At 40.7% G+C, this 22,715-nt stretch overlaps 1 long non-coding RNA gene across 1 annotated transcript; it reads right to left on the reverse strand.

Moving 5' to 3' along the window:
* Positions 1–1,115: 1,115 nt before the first annotated feature.
* On the reverse strand, positions 1,116–7,531 carry LOC148852692 (uncharacterized). Its single transcript, XR_016099392.1, has 2 exons — positions 7,217–7,531; positions 1,116–4,979 (listed from the first exon to the last, which is right to left on the reverse strand). It is a non-coding gene; the product is annotated as an uncharacterized LOC148852692 (long non-coding RNA).
* Positions 7,532–22,715: the final 15,184 nt, after the last annotated feature.

Raw genomic sequence — 22,715 nt, forward strand, 5'->3', positions numbered from 1 at the left:
TAGCAAACCTAAGCGCGATGAGTCATCCTGGCAAATCCAAGAAGGCCTTGATAATCCTAAATGTGATGATAGACCATGGCAGTAGAACATCCTTATTAATCGCGAGCATGATGACAAATATTAGCATTTAATCTCACCAAGTACGATGACTTTCGTAAAAGCAAAGCACGATGGTAGACCCTAATAGGAGAAAGCCCTTGGCAACCTCAAGCATGATGACAAAACCCTACACTCAGTCTTCCTGAGTGCGATGACATATATTGGTATGCTCAGAAAGGCTTGGTAACTCCAAGTGCGATGACAGATCTTAAAGCTCCTGGCAACCCCGATAGGCGATAACATGTCCAAACACCTAGTATTTCCAAATGCGATGACATAACCAGGCAGGCTGCAACAACTTGTAAAGGGCTTCACAAATGATGACACATTCTGTGACTACATCAGGAATGATGATACACATAGAATTGGCACTCCCAGAATGCGATGGCAATAGCCTAATTATGATAGGCACATCTGTAATCGTGATGAGCAATTTACGCATCCTGGTACACCTAGGAACAACCTGTAATGGCTCAAGTGGAAACAAAGCTAATTGCAAGCTTGGATGACTCTAGGAACAACTAAATGGCAAAATGCCAGGTGGTAACAAAACAACCCACCATGTCCGAATATTTGTGCACAATCAATTGTCATTGTTAAACAAATGGTTATAGTCTGGGTACAGATGTCTACCCAAAGCCCGAAATTACTTTGCATCACACGAACACACATTCTGGTCATCACAAAAATGGTGTTAGGATGCCTTCTAGATTTACACATAAGTTGATCTGCTAAGCTCCTCTAATGCTACCTAATCACTATCAACACTAGATAAGTGTTTTTGTCTCCACATTTGATAGATAAGGTGCACGCATAGATTAACGAAACGGGTGAAATAATGACCCCAGGAAAGCCAATGGGGCCCAAGCCACAACCCAGGCGATCGACGAAGTAGCCCATCGTAGACATGCTAATAATACGTTCAGCCCAATATTTCCCACAAAGGGCAAAATCATATTGCGTATAGCCTAAGAGGGAAGCAACAATCACAAAATAAAAAGAGATAGCAACCAAAATACACAAAATATGGACATCATCCTTTTCATTGTGTAAAATATTTCTTTACAAGAGACAAGTACAGAAATATACTATTCCTTAAATCATTCATCCCTCATCGAAGCTATCTTCTCCAAGCTCTGCCGTTGCGCTTGGATCTCTGAAATTTCTTTCTCCCCCTCCTTGAATCACCTATCACCTTCTACTGACAAGCAGCCTCATGGAGCAGAGCAGTCATCTTCTCCTTTGCCTTTGTAAGACATGCCTAGACAACCTTTAGGCGCTTGCGAAGATCATCAGAAGCTTACACAGTAAGAGGTTTAGATTCCTTGTATCCTGCCTTCCAACAAACATGCGCTAAGAAAACAACCCTCTCCTCAATACGATCCATCTTGAAGCAGCCCAACAAAGCAAATGACGCACATGTCCTCATACAACGAGCAAACGGAGGCCACAAGAGTTCGTCTATGGTTTGGGACATGATGGAGTTCATCATTCTCACTACTGTGTTCAAGGATGCGCTCATGATCATTGGCAGGAAGTCAAGAGTGGGTAACCACCCTTTTTGAATGATAAAGGATACAGTCTTTGCCACCATACGTAAAACAACAAACTGCTCGTTCTTGCGAATTACTTGGATGACAACGGGATCAGTAACTAAGAAACCAATAGGCATAAGCTTGTGCCTCTCGTAATGGTCTTTCAACTCTTGGCACACCACTTCAAGTTATTTAGCAAGTGATAAAGGCTCTGACTGTGAAGATATTTCTCTCTACTTGATCTGGTTCATACATATTTTTGGGCAGATGGGTGGCTCCAACGCAGCTTTAGATGACGGGAGTTGCACAACTGAGACTTCCTCATAGGTATCAGACGCCCCATGGTCAATAGGTGCAGCCTCCTTCTCGCGTTGAGACTCAGATACCACATCTCTGGGGGGATGCTCTAGCAGTACTGCAGAAATCCTCTGTCGTACTCTTCTCTGGGGGGTTTTCTGACAATACTTTAAAAGCCCCCTGTTCACGCTCTACTTTGGGATACTGCTCCGACACCACAGCAGGAGGCCTTTGCTCCTGCCTACTTCCAGTCTTGGCCACTAGACCACTAGGGGCTCCTCTGTTACCACCTCAAAGGGTTCTCGCTCTAGCTCACAATCATCGGACACAAAATCACTGCCATGAGTAGCGCCCTCCCCATTAACAAACAATCTGACACCCACATCTTCCACGTTAACAGAAAGCTCTTTGGGTGACTTCTACCCCTCGATAAGGGGCTGAAGAGATCTAAAATCTTCTATCAACTGCTTAATTACAGGTGTCACAGGCACATTTCCTTGCGGTAAAGCAAGTGAGACACAATTGGTAGAAGCAAATACAACATGGTAAAGAACTAAACACACAACTCACTTACACATACCTCCTTACCCACAATGTCTTCAGAAAGAACTTGTGTGATAACAACCTCAGTGTGAACCTCCCTAACACCCACCTGCTTCAATACAAATGACTATAGCGCCACAGTCAATTCGAATAACAAAAGACACAGAACATAAATCCAATCAAACATCATACACACTTACCAATCTAGAAACCTTTGGCTCCTTCCTCTAAGGATGAGGAGCCATTTTCATTACCCATCCACCAGCAATGGGAACAATGGCCATGTTAGTAGGAGGAACCGGAACTGCCGACTGCATAGACTATGCATCTGTCTTCTCTCCCACCTTAGGTGGAAGGTCTGGAGGACCCTAAACAATACCTTCAGAATGGTCCTGCAACACATCCTCAACAGGTTGCTCTTCCCCTTGGGTCGCTAAGTCATTACATACAGGCACTAAAACATCAATTGACCTGGTACTGTTGGCTAAAAAGATCAAGGCACTCTGGTTGCCCTACGCCTCTTGTGTAGAGTGGGATGGCTGCTCTCGCCTTCAAATAGCAGACCGCTTACCCTTATAGTCAGCGACTGCAGGTCCCTGCTCCTCAGTGGTCGTCTGATCTACCCCAAGGACACCAGCCTCAGAAAGATCCTCTCCACCCTCCTCTGCCACTTGGCCTGGTGGTGGGGCCATTACCTGATGGTGGCAGGGCTCAGTAACCATGAACAGTTGCATCCCACCAAAAAGAGCGCACAAATATCCCATACGAAAAGACTTACAAATTTCCACATGCTTAAATTTAGCTAGAGGGAAGCGAGAAATGTCGAGAAATGCCAAATCATGACGATGCATCCAGAAAACATCTTCACCAGCCAACCTTAGAAACTGCGAACCCAGGTCGTCATAGCCAAACTGGTGGAGAAGATGGTCAGGATGGTAGGCTGCAACTTGTGCCTCTCCAGCACGTTCAAGATAAGCAAGAACCCCCAGCTAGAGAATAAGACATATGATGCGAGAAAGAGGATGGTTAGCATTGATAGCACATTGTTGATCATTGTCTTCTAGGACATTAACCCCTACATAGAATGGCAAAGAGTGACGGATGTGTCGAGTGTATGGCTGTAGAATAAAACCTTCGAGAGAAGACAACTTCAACTCAATTTCAGCAACCCCAAATTGTATCCCTCTCTTGGCACTGAGCCACTGTTTCCCATGACAAACCTCTAGAGTCACATCTTCCATTTGGTCACCCTCTAGGGTCAGGGGGGGATAATCGTCGAGGGGTGACACTAAGCTGGAAACACTCGCAAATGAACTTAAATTGAAAAGGGGCAAAGATGTACGAGCAACGATGCTTGCAACTCGGATCCATTATTTGATGCACTGTGTCATCCATCTGGTCAACGAGATAACCCAAGAACATTCATGCTAATGGCAACTGATGACCACCAATTACCAGAATAGAAAGAGGAACCAAAACCGTTCCAAGGCCATAGTCAGGATTGTCGGGAAATAAGAATCAAGACACGGCATAAAGTATGAAGGCTGCAAGATGGCATTGACTGTACCCCTTTCGAATCATGAAATTAGTGGAGCTCTTGCCCTCGAACCAGTATGCAATCCACGCTTCCAAGGGCCATTTTCCACGAGCCATAGACTCGTCAATCTGACATTTGAAAACCTGAATCTCCTTTGTTAACTCTATATACAAACCAGATAGACTTCCGGGGATAGACTCCGCATACTAAAGATGTTGGGAAGACACGACTCCCCCCAACGAAAGAGCAAGTAGAGCGGCAACATCCTCCATGGTAATGCCAAACTCACCGAAAGCACCAATGAACGTATGGCAACACCAACGAGAAATGAGCGGCTTCATGTAACTAACCCCTTCCTTGCCCAGAAAGCCCAAGAAATAGTTTAGAAAGCGGAGAAGCCCAACACTACGAAGCAATCAACAGAACATCAGGCTCTCTAGTATATAACGCACCCAGTCTGAATAGTTCACCGGCAACTTAGAATCATCCGTCCTTGGCTCATGGCACTAGGACATAGAATGATCGACATGACTGTATAGACACTTCAATTCTTCCTCTCCACAGCATCATACTTACCATTTCTACCCCTTGATACTGGCATGTGGGGCCAAGAACCTTTCCCACCGTCCGCCATACTAGTAGACTCACACATAGAAAGAAGGTCCACAGTTTCAACAATTCTCACAAAATCAACAAAGGGACACTCAGACCTGACAGTCTTTTTTGTGCATGAGGAACCATTATTGGAAAAGTGTAGGTATTAAAGAAATTGAAGGAGAGGAGGAAACAAAGAGAGAGAGAACAAACAGATACATAAGGCACTAACAGAATCAGAGTAGGAATGCAAAATAAAGCATAAGAAACATCCGAACAAGGCCCTCTTATAGAAGCTTAGCACGGGCCTAACAGTCCAAACGGCATCGTAGAAGATTGAACTTAACGATTATCAGTCACCCACCGTCACTTAGCTGAAAAAGTTGGTCTGTTAGAATTAGGATACTACCCTTATAAAAGCGGGGCACTCAGTAGTTCAATTTAAAAGCACTACCACATCATCAGGCTGCCATTTCAACCAAATAACCCCTAATTGCGAGCCACACGCGACCCATATCACATAAATGCAATTCAATAGTTATACATGTGGCATGATGAAGATCATGTCATACATATGACGATCGACCTCACCGCCATCACATAACACAAGAATGGGAAGAGCCATTCCATCTCTTAATGAATCCCTATAGAAACCAGAGTGTCGTGAGTTGGGCATGCCCACCAACACAAAGGGGGGCCGAAAGCCTTGGCCAGATAACAAAACTCCCCAATGTATTTCATGATAGAAAATACTTTGCCAAAGATAGGGGGTTGGATATCAAAACCCCAACCTCAATTGTCTTTGGCAAAGAATTTTCTATAAAGAAACAAGGGGGCTAAAAATAAAATTGATTACAAACTGCCCTAACAAAGAATCTCCTGTCGATAACAGTGGGGCTGGAAAGCAAATCAATAGCTAGTAATTGTCTTTTAACAAATTACTTTCTATCGAGATGCAGGGGGGCTGAGAACTTTACCAAACAGTCCAATATCGAAATGCCTCTAGATAGAAAGCACCCTATCAAAAGACAAGGGGGCTGAGTGTGAGCGTCGGGAAAGTGGCTCACTTGGGCTGGGAATGGAGTCACCACCCATTAGTTTGGAAAATGGAGATGATGAAACCTCTGAGAATGATTTTTAAAGGCATTTCGTGTTAATAGTGACTCCAAAACCCAAGGCACCAGCCCAACCAATCCAGGTAAGACTTGGATGGGAGAGGGAAGGGATTAGGTACACCTCTCCCAAGTCCAATTGGTGGGGCCCACATGGGAACTCAAACAAGCATAAATAGTTAAATACAAATGAACAAATACTCAATAAAGCAAAACAAACAAGAACAAGGCACCATAGGAGAAATCTACCCTCATCTCACTTATTTTATTATCCTTTTTATATATTCATTTTATTTTTATTTTTATTTTTTTGTTTTATATTTATTTATCTATTTTCTCTTTATACTTTTTTTGTTTTATTATTATTATTATTATTATTATTATTATTATTATTATTATTATTATTATCATTTTTGTTGAATTTATTTAACCAATTATTCAACTACTTTCCTATGGAACCCCATTTGGTTTCATTCTTTCTTACTTTTTATTTTTTATTTTTTTACCTTTTATGCATTTTTTATTTTTTTTATCTATTGATTTTTGTGTGCTTCTTTTTTTTTTTATTTCTTCTTTCTCCCCTTTAAGTAGCTTACTTCCTATCTTGCTCATATATTCCAACCGCTAAACAAACCACTTGGACTAATTAAACTGGTTTGATATTACACGTATATTTGTTTATTTAATTTGCATACCTACATCCTGATTTTTATTTCCATTATTTATTTATTGTAATTATTATTACTTTTTGTTCTAGATCTACTCCGCCCACTGTAGTCGACATCCTCCCTTTCAGTCTAATATGCAAACAAATTCAATCACCTCTGACTTGTTACTCTCTTGTCATCAACCCCTATTCCTTTTACTGATATAACACTTCTTTTATCTGTGAATGGATTAATTAGAACTGCTTAAGACAACAAAACAATGTGAGGATTACTTAACCTACACTTAAACAAATTGAAACAAGGAATGTATAATCAGAACCATTAACAATTAGCAATTAATGAAACAGAAATAAACAAAACTGATATCGATCATAAACACAATAGGAGGAACATATGACAGGGAAAGAATAACAACTCACCTTTAACCAACATTCAAGCGAGGGAAAACAGAAAACAGGGGAATTCAGTGGTGACCCCATCGTCAACTTATACGAAGAACTTAGATCCTATACTACTTCACATCGGAACTAACAGAAAACAAAAAGAAAATACAAAGAAAGAAACTAAACTACTGATCACCAATGAAGGAAAGTAGAAAGAAACTAAAAAAAAAAAAAGAAACAGAGCAGGACTAAAATTATCATGCCATATTAAAAACACAACATAGATAATGTAAACAGCAAGAAAAAAAACAACACTCCCAACTTGCTTTTTACAAAGACAACTCAACATAGTTCACTGCCGTCTCTCATGGTTTGCGATTGAGTATCACATTTGAGTAGGGGAGGGTGTCATTCGGGGAGCAAAACAAAGAAAGAGAAAAGGAATTACCAAATGAAATTGTGCTTTAACTGAATCAGTATTTTTGCCTGAATTTTGCTAGTGCTGCTAGCAATGACTGGTACTGATAAGAATTTCTAGGACATAGTTCACAGAAAGAACAAGGATTCGCCGATACAACTGGTAACCACAACCATCCACTGTGGTGGGTTATACTTCATTCATCGCCACTGTGGAGTAGGGGACGAACGTTGTCCTCTCCCTCTATGAGCTCTCTTCTCAGCTCTTCTTTTTCTTCTTCTTACCTCTCGCTTTCTTATCCGCTCTCTCTTTTCCTCGCTCCCTCTCCAGAGCTCCCCTCTTAGCTCTTCTTCTTGCCTCTTTGAAAATGAAAAGCTCAACCTCTCCTTTTAAAGAGGTTTTTGGAGGTACCGAGTTGTTTGGTGGGGTTGGATCGGGCCAAATAGGTCCAGATCGGGCAGATTTGGAAAATGTTTGATTTGGCTAATCTAGGTCCCAGAACGAGATCTAAGTGTGATCAAAGAGCAAATATGGTCTCTTTTGGATGAAACCTTTTAGGGTAGGGTTTTTGGGTAGTACTCTTAGGTGATTGGTATGGTCAGATTGAGTCAACTAGGCCTGGATCGGGCATATTTGGAATCCAGTTAATCTAGAGCCTTAAAATGGAATCTTGGTGCGGTAAATGAACAAACAATGTCAGTTTTGGATGAAGCTTCTCAAGGTAGGGTTTTTGGGCAGTCTGAGGTGATTGGTAAGGTTAGATTGAGTCTGGTCAATCTAGAGCCTTAAGATTTGGAGCTCAAGCGAAGCTCACAGTTCCTTTCCTTGGTTCAGTTTACCGAGTTGCCTAAGCTCGAGTCATTAGAAATGAAGTGAAGACTTAGTAGTATCCAGGATATGATGATGATGTTTGATTAGTCTTGGAGAGTCAAGATCATAGAAATTTGGGTCAACGAGGTGTTTTGGAACAAGATCTTAGTTTGATGGAAGGGAAAATGGAGAAATCTGGGGTTGAAACTTTATGGGCAAGTCTTTTGATGTATTTGGAGTTTAATGGTGTGGTTTGATCAATTCAGATGTGTTAAGATGAAGGGGATCTGAGTTTCGAGTGGTTAGGTTAATGAGATGTGTTAAAATGGAATCTTCGCCTGATGGAAGGGTAAACAGAGGAATCTTGAGCTTAAATTTCATGGGTAGGTATTTTGGGAGGTCCCGTGTCTGATAGTCATGTCTGTTCTAATGGTTAAGGTGTAAGTGAGGGTCGATCGAGGCCATTGGATAGGTATCTGGTAGGTTTAAGGGTGTATTTGGGGGCTTTGGGGCTGGAAGTTGGGATTTTTGGTGTTTTGGGTGTTTCGGAAGGATTAGAAGGGTCTGATCGAAGGTTTAGGGTGAGTTGGAGGTTTAGGCAATGAACTGAGCAAAAATTGAATGCTGGCAGCTGCCCCTCTTTGTTGTGAGGTAGGAAACTATGAAACAACAAAGACCAAAAGAAGCATACAGAGATTTTTGTGAAGGGAAGGCTTAGAAGAGGGGCGGGACAAGGAAGTTCCAGTGTAGCATCGTTTCATCATGTTCAGGCCATTTTATTCTTGGCAAAGTGAACTCTCCTAGGAATCAAGAACTTTTGGAATCAAGGTACAATTGCCTTCAAAGAGAAATAATAAAAACAACTGATAATATGAAAGCTATTCATTTTGGGAAAAAAGACCCCTCCTAGGAAACAAAAACTTTATAAAATCAGGGTAAACTTAATGGAAACCATGATTCTTTTAGAAAACAACCCTTCCTAGGTAAAACCTTACGGAATCATGGTAAAGTCGATAAAAACTACGGTTCTTTAAGAAAACAACCCCTTCTAGGTAAAACCTCAAAGAGTCAAGGTAAATTCGATGAAACTGCAATTTCTTCTAGAAAATTGCCCCTCCTAGGTAAAAACCTTATAGAATCAGGGTACACTCGATGAAAGTTGTGATTCTTTTAGAAAACTGCCCCTCCTAGGTAAAAATCTTACGAAATCAGGGTAAACTCCATGAAAACTACAATTCTTTTGGAAAACACCCCCTCCTAGGTAAAAACCTTCCGGAATCAGGGTAAATTCGATGAAAACTATAATTTCTTTTGGAAAGCAGTCCCTCCTAGGTAGAAACCTTACGGAATTAGGGTAAACTCGATGAAAACTGCGATTCTTTTAGAAAACTACCCCTCCTAGTTAAAAACCTTACGAAATCAAGGTAAACTCGATGAAAACTGCAATTCTTTTAGAAAACTGCTCTTTCGAGGTTAAGATCTTATAGAATCAGGGTAAACTCGATAAAAATTGTGATTCTTTTAGAAAACTGCCCCACCTAGGTAAAAACCTTACGGAATCAGGGTAAATTCGATGAAAACTGCAATTCTTTTAGAAAATTGCCCCTCCTAGGTAAAGACCTTACAGAATTAGGGTAAACTCGATGAAAATTGTGATTCTTTTAGAAAACTGCCCCTCCTAGGTAAAAACCTTAACGAAGTTAGGGTAAATTTGGTGAAAACTATAATTTCTTCTAGAAAACTATCCCTCATAGGTAAAAACCTTACGGAATCAGGGTAAACTCGATAAAAGCTGTGATTCTTTTAGAAAATTGCCCCTCATAGGTAAAAACCTTACGAAATTAGGGTAAACTCAATGAAAACTTCAATTCTTTTTGAAAAATGCCCCTCCTAGGTAAAGACCTTACAGAATCAGGGTAAACTCGATGAAAACTATGATTCTTTTAGAAAATTGTCCCTCCTAGGTAAAAACCTTACATAATTAGGGTAAACTCGATGAAAACTGCAATTCTTTTAGAAAACTACCCCTCCTAGGTAAAGACCTTACAGAATCAGGGTGAACTCGATGAAAATTGTGATTCTTTTAGAAAATCGTTCCTCCTAGGTAAAAACCTTATAGAAATGGACCACTTTGCAAAAAAAAAAAAAACTCCTTGGGCAGAGCAAGATGAATCGAGTTTTCCTATGCCTATACTTTCAACCGAAACAGGGTATTGAGGAATCTTTAAAAGTCTTGATCATGCTAACCAACCATTTCCCTCATGATATACAGGTGTGGTGCTTCTTTCTCTTTTTTTTTACCCTCTTTTGCACTTGGTGCCCCACGTGGAGGCTTTCACCAGGTCTAGTTGTCACCTAATTGTTTTGCCATGGAGCCACTTCTGGTTTCCATCTGGGCTAGCGAAATTGGATTTTTCCATGACTTGACGCTTTTACTTGAGGTGCCCTGGGTTTTCGCCTCACCCTTTCAGGCCACACCTTATTTTGTAATTTCTTTCCACACGCTCTACTCCCCTCACCGCTAAAGGGGTGGGGAATGCTTTTGATGTCCTTCAAATGTATATGCCATATGTCTCCTTGATCATGGAGGATGAAATTGAAAATAGTATAGGAAATGGATTCTCCCTTTGTGAAGAGAAGGGAGTGAGGTAGGATGGCTGATTTGCCCAATCACACTTGAATTCCTCAACTTTCCTTTCTTCTTTGATGCCCTCTTTTACTTCACTTTGCCTTTCTTTCTCCTTTTTTCATCCCATTGGTCATATTTCCCCATGCGCAAATTTCTGATGAAAGGTATCTTGAGGAGTTCTTGAGTTTCCACTTTAGCATTGTGATTGGGTTTTACTATAGTTGTTCTTCATCAAGATGGGTCTATATGAAGGGAAAAGTATATAGCATATACATAAGAATCACATGTTCAAGCATAATATTTTTTCACTTGATCAAGGTTAACTGGCTCAGGGAGATCTTCATCATCCATCCGGTTTAATATGAGGGCTCCTCCGGACAAACACCTCTTTACAATATATGGGCCTTCGTATGTAGGGGCTAACTTGCCCCTAATGTCTTGTTGATTTGGAATTGTTCCATGAAGGACCAGATCACCAGGTTGTATATCGTGCAGATGGACCTTCTTATTAAAAGCGCTTGTTATTCGCCTCTGATAGGCATGTACATGTGTCAAGGCTATCAATCGAGCTTCATCCAAGAGTGCCAACTGCTCATATCACGCTCTTGCCCATTCAGCTTTTGGGATTTCTGCTTCCAACAAGATTCTTAAAAAGAGGTACCTTAATTTTTGTGGGGAGCACTAGTTCCATGCGATACACTTGTGAGTAAGGGGTTACCCCAGTTGAGGTATGGATGGAAGTTCTATATGCAATTAATGCAAAGGGGAGCATATCCTGCCAAGACTTATGAGTGGGGGTCATCTTCTTCAGAATTTTTTCTATGTTCTTATTTGTTTCTTCTACTACACCATTCATTTGAGGGTGGTATGGAGAAGAATGAAACTGCTTGATCTTGAATTGGGCACACAACTCTTTAACTTCTCTATCAACAAAATTCTTTCCATTATCAGACATGATCTCATGTAGGACCCCGTATCTGACGACGATATGATTGCGGATGCATTGTACCGTTTTCTTCATTGTGGGATAAGCTATGGTCATTGCCTCTACTCATTTGGTAAAATAGTCAATAACCACCATGGCAGTAGGCTGAAGAGGGGCCTATCATGTCCATACCCCAATGATGGTGCATTAATCTTGTTACTGAACACTTGATAGGCCTGACACTTTCTGACATGTTTGCAAAAATCTTCATCCATTGTTATCCAAAAGAAACCCATTCGAAGGAGTTTCTTAGCTAACATGTGTCCATTCATGTGGGGTCCATAGATTCTACCATGCACCTCTTCTAATTTCTTTTCCACCTCCATCTCATCTAGGCACCTCAACTGTGATAGTCTTGGGGACTTTTTGTACAAGACCTCCTGAGATAGAATAAATTGGCTATACCCAACCATGCCAGAGCTCTTCGATCCTTGGTATTTGACCTTTCTGGAAAAACTTGATGGTCTAAAAAGTTCTTAATGTCATAAAACCAAGGTTTCCCATCAAGTTCTTCTTCATCAATTGTAAGGGTGTATACTTCACACCTATATGCAGGTTCAGTATCCTTATGTAAGTCCATAAGTTCGACCTCATCTTTTTCTAAAAACCTCGTAGCTGACTCCAAAGCTACCAAGGCATCAGGAAAATGATTGTCCTGAAAATCTTTAGCATTTCTTCAAGGCAATTATAATAGAGGGCCAAATGAATCTTTTGCCAGATAGAGTCTCAAACAAGCCTCCCATTCACTTGTATTGTTGGTATTAGCAAAACCTAAGCTAATGGCAAAAGGATAATGCAAGCCGTTAGGATATATAAGAATGACCCTTGCCCCCCCATCCATTCAAGTTAGATGATGCATCAAAGTAAATTGTCCATCTCTCGCCTTTTTGGACTTAGATTCATCTAAGAAATCTGCCACCAAAGCATCAAAACCGATGGAAGGGCTCCCTGCCAAATAATCTACTATAGCCTTCCTTTTGGGTTACATATGTGATGTCAAATTTTGATATGAGCATGATTCATTTGGATATCCGGCTAGTAACTACTGGCCTTTCAAATAAATACTTCAAAGGATCCATTCTAGTTATGAAAAGAACAGGATAAAACAACAAATAGTGTCGCAACTTTTGACAAGCCCATGTGAGAGTGGGAGAGGTTTTCTCCACCATTGTATAATGGTATTCACATTCATTGAGCTTCTGACTCAGGTAGTAGATGGTCCTTTCTTTCTTCCCAGTTTCATCTTGTTGCCCTAGTATACAACCCATTGAACTATCTTGAACTGAAAGGTACATTAGGAGAGGTTGACCTGGCGTTTGTGGTACCAAAATAGGAGGATGTGTAAGGTATTCTTTGATTTTGTCAAAGGAAATTTGACATTCTTCATTCTAGATTATAGGAATGTTATTCTTGAGTAGCTTGAAGATGAGCTTACAAATAGGAGTCAGTTGTGCAATGAATCAATAGATGTATTGCAAATGTCCTAAGAAACTCTGAACTTTCCACTCCGTCCTGGGTGGAGACATATTAATGATGGCTTTGTTCTTGGAAGGATCTATTTCAGTACCCCTTCTACTGACTATAAATATGAGGAGTTTGCCTGAATGTGTTCCACAAATACATTTCTAGGGGTTAAGCCGCAATTTAAAGTGTCTGAGCTTGTCAAACAATTTGTAAAGATCCCATAGATGATCTTCCACCTTTTTGGACTTTGCTATCATTTCATCTACATAAACCTCCATTTCCTTATGGATGATGTCATGGAAAAGGGTAGTCATAGCTCGCTGATAAGTTGCCCCATCATTTTTTAACCCAAAAGGCATTACCTTGTAACAAAAAACTCTCTAAGGTGTGATAAAAGCAGTCTTCTCCTTATTTGACTCATCCATCTTTATCTAATTATAACGTGAAAACCCATCCATGAATGAAAACATTTCATGACCAACTGTGTCATCGATGAGGATGTCAATATTTGGCAAAGGGAAATCGTCCTTAGGGATTGCCTGATTGAGATCTCGAAAATCAACACACATCCGAACTTTGCCATTTTTCTCTGGTATTGGAACAACATTGGTTAGCCACTCCGAGTATGTGGCTACCTCTAGGAACCCAACCTTAAACTGGTTCTTTACTTCTTCTTGGATCTGAAGCAACCATTTCGAGTTAAGTTTGTAGAGCTTCTGTTTGACTGGTTTTGCATCAGAATAAGTGGGAATCTTATGAACCACCAAATCAGTGTCCAAACCAGGCATATCTCTATAAGACCATGCAAAAATATCATTGTACTCATGCAATAATTTTATCAAGTCTATTTTCTGCTCATGGGGTAAGTCAGCTCCAATCAATATTTCCTTCGACTCGCCATTAGTACCCAAATTTACAGTCTTTAGCTTTCGACTTATTTTCTTCAAGTTGCTCCACTTAATCAAGAAGCTCCTTCGGAATTCCCTTATTAGGATCTTCTTGTTCAATTTACATGAGAGCGAAATCTAACTCAATGTTGAAATCATATGGCTCAAGTGTGGATTCTTGGGAACAAGAAAGGTAGAGGAATAAGTATGGGGGAAATAAAAATTTATTTATGATTGGGGTTGGGCCTGTGATATGGGTTGTGCTATGTACCCTCATGAAAGGGATCAGGCCTGACCTAGTTCTGCTAGTGTCATGGAATGACATAAAACACGACTGAAATTTAACTATTTACATAAAAAACTCTCGATATGAATAGAAGTGGGGTAGAAAGCATTGACTCCCCATTCTAGCATTACACTCAAACCTGAGAAGACGAATCGGTCTCAATGCCGACTCCCAACACTGAGGGACAGGTGCTCCAATAGTAACCTCTTCTGGACACGAGCAGATAAGGTGTGCAGGGTTGATATGATCATCTTGGTCAATTGCACAACATTATTGTTAGACAACTCTGAGAAAAGTTGGGGGTGGGATTGTTCTTCATTTTCCAATAGCACTACTTCAGGAACCTTGACTATAGACCAGTCGACTGTGAAAACTAGGCCCCAATTCTCACTACTACTGTTGCCGTTGATAATTGGGCAAGACACTAGACTCCTTCCCATATACTGACTAACCTCATCTTCAATGAAGAGAGTAGAAAGGTCAAGGATTTTGGCAAGCTCAGGTTGGGTTGAAGGGATTGGGACTTGGGGAGGTTGGTTTTCAAGTAAGGTTCCATCTATAACAAAAAGGATTAGGGTGCTCAAGGATGATGCTTTTTTCTTCCTCTTACCAAATAAATCATGTTCGTCAGGTCTATACCCAAGGCCAAACCTGCATGCCGACTCCCTAGCTTTAAGAGGACTCCTTCTCCCTTGTTGTTTCTTCCCTAAACCTCCAATTGGGTTGAATTTCATCTTAGCCCCATCATCCTCTGAAGTGGGGTAACTCCTTATTTACTTCCTACTCTCTTTTTACCTTCTCTATTAAATTCACTTCCTCAAATTGATACGAATAGTACCTCTTCCCTTCCTCCATATGCTAGACTGAGGATTCTCTTGTAGGGGTGGTTTGACTATCCCCTAAAACTATGATTAGATCATTCTCATATACGAATTTCAGCCTCTGATACAATGATGGGGGGACTGCCCCAACCAAACGTAGACAAGGTTGTTGGTCGGTTCATTATATCCCTTTCTCCGAGACCTAAGGTGTATAGGGTACTGAGGGTGCACACATTCAAACCAGATCCATTATCAACCAACACTGAGGGAATCCTCATTCCTTTACATACAACTGTGATGTACAATGATAAATTATGAGAAGTGCCATATGTGGGGATCTCATCATCAGAGAAAGTGATGGTTTTGGGGGCCAGAATCATGCTAACCATTTGTACCAACTTTTCAGGTTGAATACTAGGAAGGACATGAGCCTTTCGAAATACTTCCATAATCTGTAAGTGATGGTGTTCAGATGTAAGAAGAAGTCCTAAAATAGATATCTGAGTGGGTACTTTCACCAATTGGTCCACCACATTATATCGAGACTTCTCAGTAGCTCTTCGAAACTCATCTTCCTCTCTTGCTTCCTCTTACTTTGACACCTTTGTGTTTCCCTTTTCTGCACTTGAGGGCATAATCCTTCCCAACTGCAGTAAAGCCCTACATTCTCCTTCGAAGGGGTCTTTGAAGGGATGAGAGATCCATCATATGGATGGCCGAACCCTATAGGTAGTTGGGTGAAATTTTCAAATTTCTCTCTCTCCCATGTGGGAATTACATTCCCTATTTTAGAAAACTGCATTTTCAAGGATCAATCTTGAACCTAAACCAGACCAGATCTGAAACCAAAAGGTAGGAGAGGGATATACCTGATACTGAGTAGTAGTAACCCCCAACAAAGGTATTCACACCCAAGGAGAATACCAAAAACTGCTCCCACTGAAGATGACACAGCATAGGGTGAAGCAGAATCAATAGAGTGGTTCTTTAGCAAGAACCGAATTCTTCAGCAAGAACTCGATGGAGGGCAGGTGAGCACAACTTTAGATTATCTTTTCTCCAAAAGATAATATCAAGAACTCTTCTTGATCACTCCTACAAGTGGAGATCGAACTAGTAATGGCCGCAATACAGGAGAAGGCAAGAGCAGAAGATGGTGTCAGTCCAACTATATGCTGTATTCTCTCTTGAATCAGTAAAACTGAAGGATGATTTGGGGTTCACCCTTCTCCTCTATTTATAGCCTTAAAGAGAGGTTCTCCTAACCCCATTATGAGTTTCTTAATCCAAATCATGTATTTGGATCTGGACTCTCTTTAAGAGATAAGGATAACAATTTATCTTATCTATAGATAAAGATTAGCCCTCCTAATCCAATTAGGAGTTTCTTGATCCAAATCTTTATTTGGATCTGGACTCTCTAAGTGGATAGAGACAATTCCTTATCATATCTACTGATCTAAATCCCAGAACTGCCCCTCTTTAATTAATCTATTTAAGCCAGTTCTAATTGGGCTTTAGGCACATTAAGTCTATGTGCTCACTTAACCTCCAAACTCTGCTCAGTTGGATGTCCTTGTATGGTGTGGGACCCAAACATTGATCTACACATTAGACACATGGGATCAACCTAGCCTTTGTTACAAGAACTGGCCGAATTCACTGCAGGTGACAGTGAACCCTTGAGTCCATCACAATGGGCTCTTAATGGGCCCAACATTTACACTAAATGGTCATTGGGACAAGCCACCTTATAAAAACCTAAGGACTGTGGGCAGATGCAAGATTAGCCCATCAGGTATTACCCTTAATGGTCTTACACTTAACCTCTCATCCCATAATGATAAAAAACTGCTTGACAAGAGAGGACCTCTCCCTCGATTGCAAGGTACAATGCTGCACTCTCTACTCACATGGATCCCGGGAATTAAAACCTTTTGCAAGCATTTTGAAACTATAATATATTTATGTCTATCTCTATATAAATATATTTTGCAAAATAAATTTCAACGGTTGAAATTGATTGCCAGCAGCTTTGGTTTCCATTAGAGAGATGGCATCCCTGATCATTCACTTTGTTCAAAGGGGCTGATCCCGTCACTATGATCACCCACTCAGATGAATTCTCTAACTATTCCAACATACCCAGGTTTTGACCCCCTCTAAGGATCTCATTGATTGGCATATCAAAAACAGCCAAATCCGACACCTAGTGCAGTATCATAATCGAGTATAGGGGTCATGTGTAACATTCCAGTTTTGCCCATCTATCTCCAAGGTCCATGGCAATACTAGAATTCTGGTCTGATTTAGGGTTTCGGGAAAACCCACACTACATGTACCTCAAGTCTCACCCTGGAAGCTGAGACAAGCCACCCCAACCAACTTGGTGGCAAATTTGTGTCAGCCTTGGCAGGATAAATCTCCCCAGATCTATCCAACGGTTGTGAAGATTCTAAACTAACACGAGTCTCATATGTGTCCAATTTAAGAGTATTACACAGAAACACACCATAATAACATGAATCAACTATGTACTTTATTCATTTACAATAAATGTCATAATGTACATCATTCTGATTGGAGCTAAGGGCATACACTATATAACAACTCCCACTTGCACTTAGGTCCAATCTGGTATAAGCCAGAGTCCCATGCTTTCCATGTGTTTCTCAAACATTTTCTGTGTTAGTATCTTAGTCAATGGGTCTACTACATTTTCCACTGATGCTACATTCTGAATTAGGACGTCCTCTCTTTCAACTATCTCCCACAATACATAGTACTTCCTCTCGATGTGCTTCGACTTCGAGTGGGCTCGTAGCTCCTTAGCCTAAGCAATGGCTCTAGTGTTGTCACACAACAATGGAATGGGTGATGTGTTGGATGGAATTACTCCCAAATCGTGAATGAACTTCTTCATCCAAACGACTTCTTTGGCAGCTTCACTTGCGGCAATGTATTTGGCTTTGGTTGTGGAATCTGCCATGGACCCCTGTTTGCTGCTTTTCCAGCAAACAACATACGGTCCTATCGTGAAAATGTATCTATATGTAGACTTTCTATCATCTGGATCTGACTGGAAGGTACTTGAGTATGTTTTTCACAGCAGTCCAATGCTCCTGCCCTGGGTTTCATTGGAATATGCTTACCACACTCACTGCATGAGAGATGTCAGGACGAGTGCATAGCAAGGCATACATGATGCTCCCTATGGCTAAGGCATAGGGATCGCCCTTCATGCCCTCAATCTCATCGGGATTCTTGGGAGACATACCCTTGGAGAGAGTGACTCCATGCCTGAAAGGAACATTTCCTTTCTTGGAGTTTTCCATGCTGTATCTCTTGACTATCTTGTCCATGTAAGCAGATTGGGATAATCCTATTGTCCTCTTCAATTTATCTCTATAGAGCCGAAGACCCAGTATATAGGAGGTTTCTCCAAGATCTTTGATGGAGAATTGTTGTTAAAGCCATCTTTTCACCGTAGTCAACATTCCTACATCATTCTCAATGAGTAGAATGTCATCTACATACAGAACCAGGAATGTAGCCTTATCCCCATTGGATTTCCTGTAAACACATGGCTCATCTAAATTTTGCTCAAAGTCAAACCTTTTGACGGTAGAGTCAAACCAGATGTTCCAACTCCTAGAAGTTTGCTTAAGTCCATATATGGATTGGTTTAATTTACATACCATGTGTTCCTGACCCGCAACTATAAAACCTTGCGGTTATTGCATATAGATATCTTCACTAAGATCTCTATTCAGGAACGCAGTTTTGACATCCATTTGCCAAATCTCATAATCATGGTACGTTGCTATAGCTAGCAGGATCCTAATGGATTTAAGCATGGCCATTGGCGAAATGGTTTCCTCATAATCGATTCCTTTTTTCTGAGTATACCCTTTCGCCACAAGACGAGCCTTATAGGTCTCAACCTTACCATTGAGGCCCTTCTTCCTTTTATAGATCCATTTGCAACCAATTGCTTTTACCCCAGGGGCAGATCTACCAAAGTACAGACTGCATTGGTCTCCATTGAGTCCATATCAGCTCTCATGGCATCTAACCACTTCAAGGAATCTATGTCCAATATAGCTTCCATATAAGTCACGAGATCCTCCTCACTAGTCATGACTTTCACCAAGTAACTATCCTGGTAATAGCCGAAACAAATTGGAGGCTTGGAAACCCGGGTAGATTTTCTAGGTTAGTCATTACCTAGAGCTTATGGGTCATCTCCCACTACCCCTGGGCTATCCTCATCAAGAACAACTTGTTGACGATGATTGTTCAAGATGTAATCATCTTCCAAGAAATGTGCATTTCGGCTACATAACACCTTCTGTTCTCCTGGGTCATAGAATAGGTAACCCATAGAGCCTTTGGGGTAGCCTACGAATAGGCAACGACTGGTCTTGGATTCCAATTTGTCTGCACTCGTTCTTTTAACATGTGCCAGACAACCCCAAATCTTCAAGTGTCTTACACTTCATTTCTTACCGGTCTAAAGCTCATAGGGATTCTTTGGAACTGATTTGGTTGGAACCCGGTTCAACACGTATATCGCAGTCCCTAATGCGTAACCCCAAAAGGATGTGGGTAACTTTGAGTGTACGAGAAGTAATCGGACTATATCCAATAAAATCTGGTTCCTCCTCTTTGACACACCGTTTAGTTGTGGTGTAGCAGGAGAAGGTAACTGTGATACTATCCCATTGACCTTCAAGTAGTCCCTGAATTCGTCAGAGAGATACTCGCCACCTTGATCCGATCAAAGGGTCTTAATTTCTCTCCCTAACTGTTTCTCAACTTCTTGTCTGAACTCTTTGAACTTTTCAAAGAATTCAGACTTATGTCTCATTAGGTACATGTAACCATACCGTGAGTAATCATCGGTAATTGTTATAAAATAAACATGTTGGTTATATGTCCTAACACTCATGCTATCACATACATCAGTATGTATAAGGTCAAGCATGCCTATACATCTTTCTGGCTTACCGTTAAATGGCCATTCATCATCTTACCCTAAAGGCATGGTTCACAGGTTGGAAGATCTTCTACAGTTAGAAAATCCAAAGGACCATCCTTTACCAACATTGTGATACGATCTTTGTTAATATGGCCAAGTCGGTAATGCCACAGACACATGGGATTAACTATATCACGAGTTTTTTTCTTGGGGATATCATTCGACGTAGTTTCAGTTATGTTAGTTTCCAGAGAAGAATGAAGAACATAGAGACCATTCTCAAGTTCTCCGTATGTGAGGAATTTGTTATTTCTCTTAATTGTAATTGTATTACTAAAGAAAACAAAATATCCATTCGCACACAGTTTTGAAACAAAAATTAGATTTCTTCTCAAATTCTGTACATAAAGACAATCTTTTAGTACAATAATTCATTCTCTAAAAAATTAACTCTATAGTTCCTTTAGCTATAGTTGCAACACTTGCAGAAGTCCTCAAGTAAAGAGTCACCTCTCTGTCACTCAGTCTTCTACTTGTCCTGAACCCCTGTAGTGAGTTACACGCATGAGTCGAAGCCCCGGAGTCAATACACCAGGAAGCAGAAGTTACCAACAAATTGGTTTCTGTGACAAAAGATTCAAAATTACCTTGTTTCATGGATTCTAGGTACTGAGGACAATTTCTTTTCCAGTGGTCGGCCTGTTTGCAGAAGTGACAAGCATTTGATGCTTTGTCCTTCCTCTTCCTCTTGGACTTAGTAGCTTTCTTTTGAGGCTTTCTCTTTGCCTTCTTCTTCTTCTTGCCCAATTTACTGGCTTCAACAAGCATGTTAATGGGTTCATCCTTCTTGATCAGTTCCTTGGCCCTCTGCAACATATTGTTGAGTTCCTGGATGCTAACATTTAGCTTGTTCATGTTATAGTTCATGATGAACTGATTGAAAGAAGGAGGCAAAGAATTTAGGATGGCATCCATCTTAGTGACATGGTCAAGGTCGGATCCAAGAGCCTCAAGTTCATTGATATATCCCATCATCTTAAGACAATGGTCATAAACCTACTGGTTCTTGGACATCTGCGCAGTCATGAACTGTTTCAAGACCTTTTGATGAGTAGAACGATTCTGCTCCTCATGCATTGTCCTTAGACTGTCTAGGATATCCTTGGACAATTCGATATGATCGAACTGTCGCTGTATCGGATTGTCTAAGGATGCTATAATGTAGCAACAGACAAGGGAATTTTTCTCTTCCCATTCTTGGTAGTCTTTCCTACGGGTCTCAGAAGCCCTATCACCCGGACGTTAGGGAGCAGGATTTTTAGCTACTTTGTCCAACTTTTTTGATGTCAGGACCAACATAAGGTTTCGGTATTAGTCAGCGCAATTTGGGCCTTTAAGTTTGTTGTCATCCAACAATTTTGTGAATTGTCCATTTGCCATTTCTGATAAAAAGCAACTATTAGTCCACAACCTTATTTGATTCATGCTATCTACATATATATGGCTTTTAATTTATGTTTCATTCTCATTTGTTCATCTCTGAGATTTCCCTCCTATCTTAGTGATGGAGACAGTGAATTATGTCTCTAGAAATGTGGGAAGTCACATAGGGTGCATGGAGCCAACTGTTTCACCTGCATAACCCCACCACCTTTCTGTGAAGGATCATATCCACTCATCTTATGAGCTTTCCCTTTGGCCTCTGTCAGACAAGGTTCATTGTCATTTTAGATTAAACATTTTTGTCCAGTGAGTGCTTACCCATCAAATTCGTGAATGCCAAGGTACCGTGAGAGAATTTTCCATTTTAGGATAGGCCCCTCCCACATCGGTCTATGATGCCCCTATCATCTTATGAAACATTCCAACAGATCCAACAGCAAATGGATAACCCAATTTTATGGTGCGTTTCCTCATTACTGAAGGACCCATCTTCATGCTAATGATGGAAGGCCTTTAAAGAGTTCATCATATGAATCTCCCTATCACATGCACTCATATTTCAGTAGAAGGAACGAAATATTATGCCCTAGTTTAGTTTAGATCAAACCAAAGTGGCTCCCACTAACTTACATAAAGCCAGATTTAGGTGGGCCCTAAATGGCTAGGGTTTCGCACGGTTCCTCTTGGGGATGTGTGGGGCCCACCATGAAGGGTGATCATCCAATGATCTTTAGGGACACCATGACAATGATGTGCATTCAGCCATGGTGTGCACAAGAGCCGCTATCGTATCAACATGGGCCAAGTAGTTATGGCCCATGAACGTTGCACATCACGCATCCATACATCACATGCAGGAACAAAATTGATCTAATCAATTAATATCTGTAAAACCCATTATTAAAGCCCATAATAATCCATCATATTACTGATTAATATTATCTAGGTATATGAGTTGAATTGCAAAGAGCAGTTTGGCCCATATAGCTTTTATGCATTTAATGGGCTAAAGCAGTTTTAACACATTAAAACTGAGTTTTACATGTGTGGGTCAAATTACATCTTGCAATTAACCATCAACTCCTGGACCCAAAAATGAAAAATTAGGGCTGAGAACAGCCTCCATCAAACCATAGATTTGGTCCAACCAGTTTGGTCCAATCTGGTTCGAATGGGTCTAGGGTTTGATTTTTAATTCAAGATTTAATTCAAGATTATGATCT

This window comes from Nelumbo lutea, chromosome 5 (genome assembly GCF_056320005.1).
Source record: "Nelumbo lutea isolate HS-2025 chromosome 5, American lotus-T2T, whole genome shotgun sequence".
Classification (NCBI taxonomy): domain Eukaryota; kingdom Viridiplantae; phylum Streptophyta; class Magnoliopsida; order Proteales; family Nelumbonaceae; genus Nelumbo; species Nelumbo lutea.